The sequence below is a fragment of the Mauremys mutica genome, chromosome 7 (genome assembly GCF_020497125.1).
Source record: "Mauremys mutica isolate MM-2020 ecotype Southern chromosome 7, ASM2049712v1, whole genome shotgun sequence".
NCBI classification, from domain to species: Eukaryota; Metazoa; Chordata; order Testudines; family Geoemydidae; genus Mauremys; species Mauremys mutica.
In genome coordinates, this window is record NC_059078.1 from 5,293,578 (window position 1) to 5,308,276 (window position 14,699).

At 45.5% G+C, this 14,699-nt stretch overlaps 1 long non-coding RNA gene across 1 annotated transcript; it reads left to right on the forward strand.

Moving 5' to 3' along the window:
* The first annotated feature begins 1,034 nt into the window (after window positions 1–1,034).
* LOC123373915 lies at window positions 1,035–12,569 on the forward strand. The gene is made up of 3 exons (XR_006580937.1): window positions 1,035–1,121; window positions 10,966–11,084; window positions 12,150–12,569. It is a non-coding gene; the product is annotated as an uncharacterized LOC123373915 (long non-coding RNA).
* The last annotated feature ends 2,130 nt before the right edge of the window (window positions 12,570–14,699 follow it).

Below are 14,699 nucleotides of genomic sequence, written 5' to 3' on the forward strand. Positions count from 1 at the left end.
CCTGGTGTGTTCAGAGGGAGAGGAGTGCAGAGGTGGGCCCAGCCCTGTTTTCAGCTATGAGAGCTTGTAATGGGGTATACTGGCCCTTTAAGAGTAGAGGGGACAGAAGTCCTCATCCCAGGGAGCTGGAATGCACAAAAGCCCAGGAAATGGCCTGATAGTGGAAGAGAGGAAGTGGTCCTGAGGAAATAGGAGATGGATGGGGGGGAACCCCAGGACACTGATCCTTTAAGGGTCTGGGATCAGGAGCCCTGTAGTGTAGGGGAGGGCCGGGATCCCCTCTCTTCCAGCCAATCAGGAGGTGCCCTCCAGAGGAGGGCAGTATATAGACGGCCTTCTCCCTGGGACAGGACCAAGGAAGGGAGAGAAGGGCGCTAGATAGCCGAACTCCAGGGACGGAGAGCTCTGAGACGTGACCCTGTGGAGAGCCCGCTGTGGCTGGGGAGGAGCTCCATGTGAATAGTAGAGGAGCCAGAGGTAAGGATCAACCTTTGGATTGCAGTGATGGGCTTTATTGGGGGAGGGAGGATGGTTTGTGGGCACTAAACCCACCCCAGGCGGAGGGTGGTAGGACTTCCAAGAAAGGCTGAGGGGAATCTGTAAGGGGCAGAAGAGAGGGAGGCTGCTCCTGAGGAAACTCTCCCCACAAGGGGACACTCAGGAAGCAACGTTCCAGTTCCAGAGATACACAGGAAAGGCCCCAACTGTCTCTCTTAAGAAGGATTAACTGGGGGGGGGAACAATGGTGAGAGAGAGTTTGTTCCTTTGGCATCCCCACTCATTGCACCCCCGGATCTGCCGCGGGTCCTCACTGGAGGGCAGCATCTGTTAAATGTTCATGGTGCTGCTCATAGCAACGGAAGTCGGATGTTCTGCCCCTGTGTGTTTCTTGGTGCTTTCCTGCGCGCTGGGCGGTCACGTGGCCATTGTGTTCTCTGAGCTCTATGGCAATGCACATGCTCTCCTAGGGATTTCACGCCCATCCTGTCTCCATTTTATTGTTCTCTTCATACTCCTCGCTGCGAGCAGCCGCTTGTCTGGAGGAGCATAAGGGCCTGGTCTGGTGGTGGTTCTACTTGCAGAAATCAATGGGCGTTCAGGAGCCTTCAGACTAGAGGCAAGTAAGTCTTTTCCGGTATATTTGCTTTTAACCCCTCCCCCAAATCAGAGTGGGCAAACCCCCGTTGATGATAGTGGGGCTCCTGGTGGGTACAGAAGTCTGCTTGTGCAGAGCAACTTTCAGGATCAGAGCCCAAACTTGTGCTTAAATATACAAACTCAAACCGTGCTGCACTCTGCCATCCTAGCTAGCCCGCTGACAACACGCAGGGGCCAGCTGGCCTCCTGCCACAGGAGTGGTCAGATCAATAGAGAATAAGTGTCACGGTAAATGACCCTCATTGCAAAACGTGCCTTCCTGTATATTTTCTGTATGGCTTGTCTGGGGATTAAAAGCTGCAGGCCTGCGAAAGACACTGTCTGCCATGGAGTACCTGCCAGAGCTGGGACAGCTCTGCCCTGGTAAGATGCTAAAGCCCATGTGGCTACACCAGCTTGGGAAACAAAATGGCAGAAATGCACCAAGTGCCAGCGATTCACTGTGGGTGCTGATGGCTGGGCCACCCATCTGCAGGCCACCCCTGGAAAAAAAAGAGAAAAAGGCTAAGGAGGAGAGGCTGACACACTTACTGGAATTCATGCATCTCAGCAGCAGCATGGCTATTGCAGACGTCCCCAAACTGCGGGGTGTGACCCTAGGGGGCCACGGAGGAACATCCAGGGGGCATGTCGGGGTCCAGGACAACCCCCACAAGGTGCAGGGAGGGAGCACCACCCAGCCCCTCCCCGCCCCGAGCTCTGCTCAGGTCCTGCCCCCAGCCACGTCCCCGGCTCTTGCGTCCCCAGCTGGCCACGGTTCTGTTCCCGGCCCAGGTCTGAGGCTGGGGGTGGGGCCAGGAGTTGAGCCTGCCGGGCCCAGCTTCCAGCCCTCACCGCAGCCTGGCTGCGGCTCTGCTCCCACCCCAGACTTAGCCCCTGGCTGCAGCCCTGCTCCTGGCCCCAGACCCACCCCCCAGCTGTGGCCCCGGTTCAGAGAGGTGGTTGCAGACAGGGATAAGGGGGGGGGGCACAACCGTGAAAAGTTTGGGGACTGCTGTGCTATTGCATGGCACAATTAAACATTCCAAGGATTAGCAGTATCCGAAGAGGAGGAAATTGACAAAAGGAGAGAAGCTGGAGGGCGGGGGGAGAAATCCTCATTCCACCACTGAAAACATCAGGCTGGTTTGGTTTGGGATTTTTGGTTTTTGGTTTTTTTCAATAAGCAGAAGAGTTAGGGCTGGGACTCTGGGGCTGACCCGGAACACACAGGCTGTCACATTCTGCATGGACAGATACATTTTCCAAACCCAGTAGATCATTTGCTTGACCCCAGAGTCAATTGAATTAGTATGTACCTGCTACATTAAGGGCTGGATTCTGTAGTCCTGCCTCATGAAAGATGTAACATGATCCAATGGCTGGAAGCTGAAGTTAGACAAATTTAGAATGGAAATAAGGCATAAATTTTTAACAGTGAGAGTAATGAACAATTGGAGTGGCTTACCAAACGTCGTGATGGGTTCTCCATCGCTGGCAGTTTTAAAATCAAGATTGGCTGTTTTTCTAAAAGATCTGTTCTAGGCATTATTCTGGGGAAGTTCTCTGGCCTCAGGAGGCTAGACTAGATTATCACAATGATCCTTTCTGGCCTGGGAATCTATGAATGAAAATGTGAGGACTCTCATCGGGACTACACATTAATGCAGATTGCAGAAGCAGTGCCTGTATAACGTGGTTTAACGCTGTGTGCAGCTGGAAATGTTAGTTTGCATTCAAGGTATGTAACCTGGTCTGGGAGCAGATCTTTGGCGGGAACTGATTCCTTAGGCCGGTTGAAGATGAGACTATTTACCCTGGCTAAGGATCTGTCCTCTGCAGTAAGAATTTCATGGACTTTAGTCTAATTAAAGAAAGAAATAGTAATGAATAGAAAAAGAAATGGTTAGTTTAGTTCTACAAGAAATTTCCTACATATTCAACTAATCTCATGCTAGAAGAAACAGTCTGATTCTTTCACTGACAGACTTTATTAGGCAGCAAGAACAAACTGTAATAAGGAACTCAAATTAAAAACAGATCATGGTGTTCAACAAATTAATTTATAATATTAATACCTCATTCTATATACAACTGAATTATATGGATGAGATCATCAATTTCCCTCTGGCAAAAAATAGCATATTCCTTAAGGAATAACAGTTTCTATATAAAACTTGACATTAATAAGCAGATCATGTAGTATTTAGCATTAGTCTAGTATCAACAAGGGCACTCTAAGTTTATCATCCGATGTGTTCTCCCATGCCTGGACTGTCCCAGTGAATTTACCTTTACTTATTTCTCTGAATGTTCCTTTTTGGAATGTGTGGCACAATGCAGCACTAGTGAATTCCTTGGAGGAAAAAACTTTGAGTTGTACCTATATTGGCCAATCTCCTGATTGCATTCTGGGGGGCGGGGGGAGGTTGTTTTTGTTTTTTTTGACTCTTTAGCATTTGGGGTGGGCTAAGCTGAATACAGAATCCAAAGTGAGATGCAATTTGCATACATAATTGTGAGCAGCAAGGCCAAACAAACTACAAATTTTAACAAGCACCCTAAACTAATGTTCAATGTACACTGAATGTTGCTGGACCCAGGTCTTACGGCCATGCTTTTGCATCCATAACTGCACTGTGCAGAACTTCGGATTTGGGTCTGCAACTAGAGCTGTGTCCACACTACAAAATGACGGAGCTTAGATCCGAGTCACAGCAGAAGTTGGAAGGATTCACCTTCCTCCCTCTCCAGCAGGGACCTAGGACCTGGGCCTTGACTGCTTACTGGTCCAAGTCAAACTGATTTGAGGGCGATGGAAGGGGGGCTTAGGTTTGAGCCCAAGTCAGATCCTGGGCTTAGTGTGCAATGTAGACATAAGCTAAGTATCTATAATGGAAACAATTTGAATCCAAACCAATACACTGTGTTGTACCTCAAATAGGAAGCCAGGTCAGGCAGTGGAACACCCTCATGAATTAGAAGGGTGGCCTAGAGGATAGGGCACTTAGCCCTCAAAGACCTAGTTCAGTTCCCATCTCAGTCACAGACTTCATCTGTGTCCTTGGGCAAGCCACTTAATCTGCCCTGTGCCTCTCTCTGTTCCCCATCTGTATAATGGGTATAATACTTCTCTGCTTCACACAGGTGCTATGGAGATAATGGCCAATGGTAGCTGAGTGCCTTCCATGTAAAATCAATAGCAAAGTTCCAAGTGGATTTAAAGGTGTCTCGGGCGTTTCTTCTTTCTAGAACTCTGCTTGGAATAGGTTGTTTGGGGGCTGAGAATAAAGCAGTGTTTGAATTGTGTGGGTCACTTCTGGTGGAAAGGCTCTCTCGAAGAGGAAGGCTTTGTAATGTTTCCTAAAGATGGTCAGACTGGATTCATCTGATCTCCTCTGGAAGGTTGTTCCATTGCCAGAACCCATCCGTTGAGACTCTTTTGTTTCCCAGCTCTCAGAGGCTACATCCTGGGCGTCATGATCTGCATGGCCCCAGAGGAGTCCAGCTGTCATGGTAGTTGCACAGATCAAAATCTGGGGCTTGACCTGTTTGTTGCTTTGAATTATTGATGCTGTGGTGAGGAGGGCCATGTGAGTGACCTACACAGAGACAATTGTACTACCACTAGGGCCAAGTTCTGCTCTCAGTGACATTGGTGTGGAAGATAATGGAACCAGGTTGGTGGGATCGAGGAAGTGATGGGAGGGGAAGGCGTGGGTGTGATTATCAGCCCATTTAGTTAGGGGAGGCTTTTTTTTTTGGTACCATTCTCAGATTATTTAAAATTTGGTATATGGGTTATTTTAAACCAAAGTGCTTTTATCCATCTATGCTTCCTGCTGCATTCAGTGGCTCTACTCCTGGCTTACATTGGTAAAAATGAGAGTGAAATTGGACCAGTGATGAGGAGACCAGCCACACTAAGAGGGGCCCATTAAGGCTGCTTTGCCCTGTTTGCCCCTAGAATATCTGGCATAAATCTTCCAAAATTCTATACGCTATGAGGGCAAGTTCAGCCCATAATGTCTGGCACTGGATCCTTAGCTTCCTTCCTTCATTGTTCACCTGTCATGGGTCACCCACCTTGGGTGAAATCCTGGCCTCAGTGAAAACAATCAGAGGGGTAGCCGTGTTAGTCTGGATTTGTAAAAAAGCGACAGAGTCCTGTGGCACCTTATAGACTAACAGACTGTTAGTCTATAAGGTGCCACAGGACTCTTTGTCGCTTTTTAGTGAAAACAATGGGAGTTTGGAAGTCAACGGAACCAGGATTTCACTGCTTAGGAGTAGTGTGTGTATGTTTAAGAGCTATTGTATTGACAGTTCTGGACAGAATAAAAAGGTGAACCAATAAAATGGATGGTCTGCCTAACAGGACCAAAGGTCGGCCTTGCTGACCTCAAACCAAAGGAGATAACATGGTTATCATGTTCAGTGTCATCCCTATTTTCCATGCCCAGGACAGGACCCAGACTGTGCCCAACTTTACCTGTTGAGCCAGAAACTACCCGGTTCTTGGGCTAACTTGAAGAGTCATTGACTGCAGGAACATTGAAGTCTCCAAGGACTTTCAGCCTGGACACAAGGGGGACACTGCTCCCCAGGGACTACAAGATGGAGAGGAACTCCATCGGCACCACCAATGTGTTTGAGGCACATGAGGCTAGTCTGTACGTCAGTATTGCTGTGTCTTCCATAGGCAGTGTGCAAAAGGATGCACTCAGAATAATTAGACTCTTGAAAAATTGTAGCCTAAAGAAATAGGAGTCAGTGCTTTTAAAAAAAACATGCTGATGTCCTTTTGGTACATTTTTAGCATTTCTGAAGTGATTTGATATGTCTGAAGTGGTGCAGCATTTTGGATTCAAGTCTAGTTTTCTTTCACTTAGAATTAGCAAACTGAAGTCACAGCAAAACTTTAAAATAATCTCTGCTGTATCATGTGGGCTAATGTTACTGCTTTACAGCAATGTGTGATGGCCTTCCCTTCGTACGTTCCAGTGGAAAATGAAAGGCAGGCGTTCGGCTCCCAAGCGTTCCAATTAGTGAAATCTGGATATGTAGAAGAGTTGATGGTTGTCTTGCAACTGGGGTTTGAGAAGGATGTGGGAAGTTTGTCGAACATGTTTTCATCACAACAAAAGGAACCAAGTGCATCATTTAATGATGATACAAAGTAGGTGAAGGCGCAGCAATGCAGAACTATTGGAACATGATGGAACACAGGATTCAACACACTGCTGCTCCGTTCCATGTTTACAGTCGCATGAAACTAGTGTAATGCAATGGAGAATCTGACCCACAGTGCTTAAAAAAAAATAAATGAAGGGCCAGTTCCTCAGCTGGTGCAAATCAGCACAGCTTCACTGACATTAATTTACACCAGCTGAGGAGCTGTGCCCATCTGAACTGTTTTGCATAAGGAAAACACACGTCCAAGCCAATGTCTTGTGTTCTCCTCACTTGCCTTCCAGTATGCAATGAGAGTTTAAAATTAAAAGGCAGGACTCTGTGCTGAAAGGATGCTGGAGAGAGTAAAAATGCCCCTGTTCTGCTGAATGAACAGGGAATACGTTTCTGCGGGAGGGGGGAGGGAGAGAGAGTGTGTGTGTGTGTGTGTGTGTGCTACATTGAAACATGAGATTCCTGCCAAGTTTTGAATGAGTACTTTCACGCGAATTAAAATATTTAATCTGCTGGTTTAAATAATAAAACAGGGTTCGTATCAGTGGGCTAAACATTTAAATAAGATGAGCTGGTTTTATTTTTCAAATGTCTGTGGCATCCATCACCATAAGCCATAACATCTGGGTTCTTTATGCTAACTTAAAAGCAACACACACATGCTCACCATATGGGTAGATCAATGAACTGTTGTAGCTAAGGGAGCGTTATTGTCTGTCTCCATGACTCATTGCATGGCTATGACGAAATTTGTCTAACAAAGTTTGACTGCACACAGTGCCCTGAAGGCCAACAGACAGCTACCTTTGGGTTCTGTGTGCAGCAGCTGGTGAGTAGACTAGGTATCATGAGTCCTTTTGAACAATGGAAGTAGCCCATTTACTTACAGGAATGGCTTAATAGTCTGTCTAATGTCACACAAGTCCTCCTACAGTCCATAGGTTCTGTTTTGTTGCTTAATGTCATCTTCTCAGTGGTGGCAGATGATGGAACAAGAAGCAGTGGTCTCAAGTTGCAGTGGGGAAGGTCTAGGTTGGATATTAGGAAACACTATTTCACTAGGAGGGTGGTGAAGCACTGGAATGGGTTACCTAGGGAGGTGGTGGAATCTCCATCCTTAGAGGTTTTTAAGGTCAGGCTTGACAAAGCCTTGACTGGGATGATTTAGTTGGTATTGGTCCTGCTTTGAGCAGGGGGTTGGACTAGATGACCTCCTGAGGTCTCTTCCAACCCTAATCTTCTATGATCTTATCCAAACTTCTTTGTTCTCTAGCTCTAGCCTGAAAATCTTTGAAGAATTGCTTCTCTCATGAGACTTCTAGCACTAGATGTTGGTCCAGCTGGAAATGCCATAAGATCAGCTTTGCTCAGATATTAGTATTTCTGTATACCCTCAGCTGGTACCAGAAAGTTGAAAAACAAACTTCACTAAAAAATCGGAGTTTCCAACCCACGCAGGTGCCTTTTGAATGATTTCTCCATCCTATCCGGCACTCACAATATCTCCTAGTTTAATATAATGAGTTTATTATAAGAGAAAGATGTTTGTTTTCTCTATAAAAACAGCAGTGTTCCTTTTTGGAAATTAGTTTTGCTGTTTTGCCATTTTGTCTGTAATAAGCAGGTGAATTTTAACTGCATCAAGAGAAGGATTATTACTGCAGAAAAATGATCCAGTTCTTCCCAAGAGACAACCTGAAACAGGTGTACACCGTGAGAGCCAAATATTTGCTAGCAACCCCATATGACACATGCTAAAGTGAGCTGAAAGCTGCATCTCCAAAACAAGATCTGTTAGCCTTTAGCTAATGATTCTTCAGGGAGGGGTCTGGGATTAGTATAATTACCTGGAAAGATATAAAAAGAACCAAAAATGAGTGCTTTCGATTCTTACGCTAGTAAGAGTATGGTAGACTGCCTGGTCTGGGGAGGCGTCTTTGCTCTGGTCAAAGGAAGGGTTCAGATGGTAGCTTGACATCCCCATGCGAGAATGTTTTCTCATCAGAGCCTTCTCATTGGGTCCCAGCCTCAACAGTCTTGTCCACCATCACAAGGTGACGGACTTGAGTGGAATAGTCAAGTGAACAGGTGGCTGAAAATTTTCAGTCAATGAGTTTTCATGCCAATAAATGGAGTTTCATTGATCAGGAAACTTTTATTGGGAAAAATGTCACTTCTCGATTTTTTTTCAATGGGAATTTTTGAATTGAAATTCAAACTTCAGTTTTTAATTTGTTTGTTATTTGGTTTTCAATCTTTGGGATTTCCCCCCTCCCCTCCTTTTCCACCCCTCTGAATGAGCGATGGGCAGGTTCCAGATTTGCAGAACCACAACGTTTTGTTTTCCTCTTGCTGCTCTGTAACTGTATCAGAGCTGGAGAAGTTCAAGAGGGTGGGAAAAGTGAAGAACCTGCCTTACCTTGGACTTAATTCATTTTATTGAACTTGGGGCCAAAAGTAGAGGGAGGGAAAAATCCAGTAACTAAAACTCAAGCCCCAAAATAGGTTATTTTTCAAAAATCAAAATGTAAATTTTAAATGAAAAACATTGCAATACAATTCTTCCTTCTCTTTGTTCCCAGTGGAAAATAACGGGTTTTGTGATAGCTCTAGACAAGGGGGTAGGGGAGGCTAAAGAGAGGTCCCAGGGCACTGAGCCAGGAAGGGAGAGTTAGTGAATCACCGGTGAGGTGCACCCTAGGAGGGATCAGCTTTGACATCCAGGGTTGCCATGCAATGGGAAAGCACGTGGCTGCGCTTGGTTTACAGGACGGTTAGAGCTTGTTTTTAAAGGGGAACATGGGGGGAAGTGGTTCAGGGAAGAATGTCAGCCTTAACTGCAATGCCTCTTGCTCTTCTTGTGCTTCGTAGCTGTGAAACATTGCTGGGTATCCTCCTTTAAGATCCAGTGAATCGCGCAGTAAGACTGGTCCTCTTCTTCTGAGTCCGTTCTCTCACCATCTCACAGCTCTTGTGGTGAGAGCCGTCCCCACTCCAGATCCTGCTCCAATTTGTAGGGGGAACACTAGCACTGCAAAAGTGACTTTTTTTTCTCTCGCTTGGTATCCTACTGTTAATTGAATTGTCTTATTAGACTGACCTCCCACTTGGTAAGGCAACTCCCATCTTTTCATGTGCTGTGTATTTATACCTGCTACTGTATTTTCCACTGCATGCATCTGATGAAGTGGGTTCTAGCCCACGAAAGCTTATGCCCAAATACATTTGTTAGTCTCTAAGGTGCCACAAAGACTCCTTGTTGTTTTTGCTGATACAGACTAACACGGCTCCCCCTCTGAAACCTGTATTAGCAGTTCTGGAATAGCTTAAAGCTGTACAAATATTTCCCGGCACCTGCTCTTTAGAGTAGCCTTTCTCTGTCGCTCCTCTATGGATCATCAACCCTCTATCCCTTCACAAAGCCCTTCTTCAAGCGCAGAAGTTACCACTGAACTTTCCTCTCCCTCAATGGGCCAGGTCCTCAGCTGCTGTATGCAGTGCCCTTCCTTACTGCGATGCAGCCTGCTGGTTTACTGGCCCAATGTATTCGGAGTACAATGTCTTTGTGCCACTCTCTGCGCTGTCTTGTCTGACAGTCGTGTAAACCTATTCAAAAGAAAGTCACGCTGTATAGCTAATGGTGTCTTGCAACCAGATGTGTTTGAGCCTTACTGGGGACCACTTTCATTTATGGACTGATGTAATAAATGGCAATTCAGCAGCTAAGGCACATGCAGGAACACTTTAGTTTGCTGATCACTGACAATGTAGATCTTACAGGCATTTTCCCATCACTGAATCTCTGCAGGCTAGCGCTGACTAGTCAAGATACTCATGAAACTGAAAATGCTCAGCAGTTATTAGCCATGGACTGAATTGCAGCTCTGAGGATGCCAATTGCCTTTTGCTGCCCCTCACCCATCTGTGCCAGGGCCAAGTACAATCACTGTCTCTGAGCATAGGGACTGTTCACTCCCAATACTCTATGGGTCCATACCACGCTGAAGGGAGGAGGTTAGAAGAAGGATGGGGCCCCCAAGCCCCTCCACACCACATTGCCAAGCTGGCTGGCTGTAGGAGGAGACATGACTACACCATTCTACATGCTAGTGCAGTGTGCAAGCAGCCTGGGGCAAGGGTCTGTGCCACTCCAGTGCAGGTTTGCACTTTCCTGGTGCATGATGAATATCTGGCATCTAAAAATGAGAATATCTTTTTTCATCTGTGCTGGACACAATGCAGCCATTACACTATTATTAAGAATAAACAAAAAATAGTGTCCTGCGAGTTCTGGGTTGTCACTATGTTGCACATCACTTCAGAAGAGACAATGCAGATCACACTGTTCTGGAAGTACAGGTCTGTTGCTTGAATGAAAGGAGATTGACTTGGTGTTAACTTAAGGGGTGTGACACACAGTAGAGCAGTTCTGAGTCCATCCGGTAGAAGGCAGCAGTAGACGTGCACTAATCAGTACTTTACACTTGCAAAACCAATGTTAAAAATAAAGCCGGCTTCTCCCTGTGTGGCTGAATGCTCTGTCTCCGGAATGCTGCGGGAAAGTCATGTGCTCTGTGGTTTGGTTGAATGGGAGTCACATTTCCATGTTAACAGGGGAATCCACTGTCTTTTGCCTATCAGTTGTGTTTCCAGAATTTGTCTGGAGTGAGGACACCAAGGAGTGCAGTGGAGAGGTACCTGGCAGAACATCCCAGCGAAACATCAAAAGAAAAGACTTCAGTCACCTGCGGTCAAAAGAGGTATAACATGAGCAACTGCTGAATCCAGAGAATACTAAATACCCCTGTGTGACTGCTGTACCTTAACCAGACCTAATGAGCTGTTTATGCAACAGTCAATGGGTATGGGGCTTATTAGGTAGCAAGCATATCTTTCTCTCTCTCTCTCTCCCCAAGTTCTCTAATGCTAATCATCTGCCAGTAGTACAATTCGGGCAACCCTATGCTCTGGGTGTCCCTAGCCTCTGACTGCCAGAATCTGGGAGTGGATAACAGGGGATGGATCACTCAGTGTTTGCCTGTTCTGTTCATTCCCCTGAAGCCCCTGGCATTGGCCACTGTCAGAAGACTGGATGTTGTTCTCTACTCTTCTCTTGAATGAAATGTGACCCATTGTGGACAGCTAATCATACTCAATGCTATGTTGGTTTGGCCAAACTGAGTGCTCGCAGGCGACCTGAATAGACTGTGTGCTGCCTAAAGTAGCTTGGTGTTACTTTCTGATTGTATTTTCAGTCATGCAAATGCTGTGATGACAGAGGAGGCACTATTATAACTCGTGTGGCAAGGATGGTGGCCTTGAAGAAGGCTGTAGATTCAGGATGGGTGTGAGGGGCTGCAGTCAGCAACCTGAAGCTATGGGGAAATAAAACTAAAGCTCCACCTACAGGAAAAACGAGAAACTTTTGGTGCGGGCTCATCAGAACTTCCTGAACTGTTTCTCTTTCTCCACGAAGAGTGAACTGTTGGGGGTTCTGTGGACAGTGCAGGAATGAATTCAAAAATTGTGAGAAACTGGCTTTGCTGTCTAATCAAGCAAGTATCTGGGGTCATAATTGTGGTTAATTAGGTTAATGTGAGCTGCTGTAATGGGGCTTTAATAAGCTAACAGCTTCCAGGCCCCGGGCCAGCTGATGATGGGCCTGTCAGGGAAACGATACCTTTGAGATGCTAGGGAGCCAGGGGCAGTGTCGGTCTGAGACAATCCTGAGTGGCTAGTTTTGAACTTCAACTCTTAAATGTAACAGAGGACGTGAAGCACAGACCAATGTATTTGTTTTTAACTCCTGGCTTTATCTTTATCAGATTCAGCTTGTCCATCTCCCTGGAAAGGACACTATTTAAAGGGGCCTATGTGCTATTGTCACTGCACGATGGACTGTACAGCTGCATCACTCCACTAGTACCATCCACCCATTCTGCCCGTCTGTCTCTGGCCTCCATTACATGGCTTTCTTATGCCCATACTTCATCTCACTCTCTAGTACCACATTTTGTCTGTCACCATTTGTCACCTGTGTGTTGTCAGTGGGCTCCACAATGCAGAGCAAATGACTGAAATTTGAAAAATGCTCAGTGTGATAAAAGCCCAGTCGTTTGATTAAAGGCTGGTGCCCTGCCTTTTAAATCATACTTTGCTAACATAGCATGAAGGTTAACGTTAAGGAGGACATGTGCTCTGACTTTGAACAGCCTGGCATTGGTCAGTTTGTGTCAGAACGTTAAGCCAGTTCTTTGTATTTAAAATAAAGAGAGAACTTTCACAGGAAATGAAATGCTAATTATTCTGAAACAGTCTCTCCCTTCATGGCTCATAGCAAAGCACTCAGAAGCTGTTATAGCCCTTCATGTATATTGATGTCTGAGAGAGAGCTGGGAAAACTCTGCAATACTTATTTGGGCATAAGCTTTTGTGGGCTAAAACCCACTTCATCAGATGCATGGAGTGAAAAATACAGTAGGCAGGTATATATATTACAGCACATGAAAAGATGGGAGTTACCTTACCAAGTGGGGGGTCAGTGCTAATGAGGCCAATTCAAACAGGTTGGATGTAGCCTACTCCCAACTGTTGACAAGAAGGGATGAATATCAACAAAGGGGAAATTACTTTTTGTAGTGCTAACGAGGGTGGATGTGGCCCATTTCCAACAGTTGACAAGAAGATGTGAGTATCAACAGAGGGGAAAAAACAGTAGGAGAGTACTTCAGTCTCCCTGGACACTCAATAACAGACTTAAAAGTGACCATTCTTCAACAAAAAAGCTTCAAAACCAGAAATGGCAGATCTGGAATTAATTGTCAAACTTGACACCATCAAATTAGGCCTGAATAAAGACTGGGAGTGGCTGGGTCACTACAAAAAGTAAATTTCCCTATGTTAAAAGCAACAGAGTCCTGTGGCACCTAATAGACTAACAAATACATTGGAGCATAAGCTTTCGTGGATGAATACCCACGTCATCAGATGCATGTTCCCTCTGTTGATACTCACCCCTTCTTGTCAACTGTTGGGAGTAGGCTACCTCCACCCTGTTTGAATTGGCCTCGTTAGCACTGACCCCCCAACTTGACAAGATGGGAGTTGCCTTACCATGTGCTGTAATATATAATATACACCTGTGGAAGAGGAAGATGGCTCTGCACAGGGACTGTTTTCCACCACCACCACTTTGCGTAGGTGGGTAAAAAGGGCGGAGCCTCAGCTCTACCCTCCCCAACATGCTGGGCAGCCCAGCTGTGCCAGCACATCAGTCATGTGCTGAGCCAGGCAGAAACCCACTCCTCAGAGCAGCAGGAAGATTGTAACAGCAAGTCCGTCTCCTTCCCAGGCTGCTCCAGAGGCAGCATGAATAGTTAACTCAGGATCCAGCCTAACACTGTTTGACTGATGTTACATCAGAGAAGATTTCTTAGTAGATTGTGTGACCTGCAACATACCCTAAAATCAAGTCCTATGTTGTTTAAAAAAATCTTTGCTTGGATCAAGCCTGTAGTCCTTGGGTCTAAAACTAAATATGGCTTTGAGCTAGAATCTCCTCTTGTGACTTGCTTGCCCTGAGAGCCCAGTATTCCCTTGAGGAAATCTCAGGTTGGCAAATTTAAAGTACTAGACCTAGAGCTGAGTAAAATGCTGAGTTCCTCTTATTTGGATGCTGAGTTAATTTGCAGACCATCTACCATCTCATTTCCTGCACTCAGTGTAAACGGAGTGTTGTCTTTGGACTAGTGGTCAGTGTTGAATGAACGTGAAATGTGTTCGTTTTTATTTACTGCGTATCAAGAAATGAGGTCTCTTTTGGTTACTACATGGGACAGCTTCCTGAGGTACCTCTGGGAATGTGTATCAGTGGTGATGATGATGATCTATTAAGAACGCAATGAAAATGTCAATTTTGTCTATTTAAACTATTTATCAGAATGTTCTTAAATAGTGCAAACTGAGATTCAGTCATCCAAAGACAATTGCATTTCTAGAAAAATTTGCTTCGACAGCACAATATTGCTGTGTTCCTATTATTTGAAAATAATATACTGTCAGCAAATGCCTGGCTGTCCACATAATGAATTTAGCATTTAAAGATAAATCTAAATGCATAGTGGGTAAAGGTGTATAACGTTTTTGTGGTGAATAAAAAGATGTTACAAATTGAGAATTCTGAACAGCCAGTTACTACTTGGAGGTGATGCTCAGTGACTAGACTCTTCAATGTCCAGTCAAAATCTCCCTGCTCAGTTTGAGCAGGTTTCTAATGTAAACAGTGTAGTGCAACATATCCAACCATAGTAAATAATCGTACCTAGAGAAATCATCCATAGAAATCTTTTTTATAGACATGACAGACTTCACCCCAC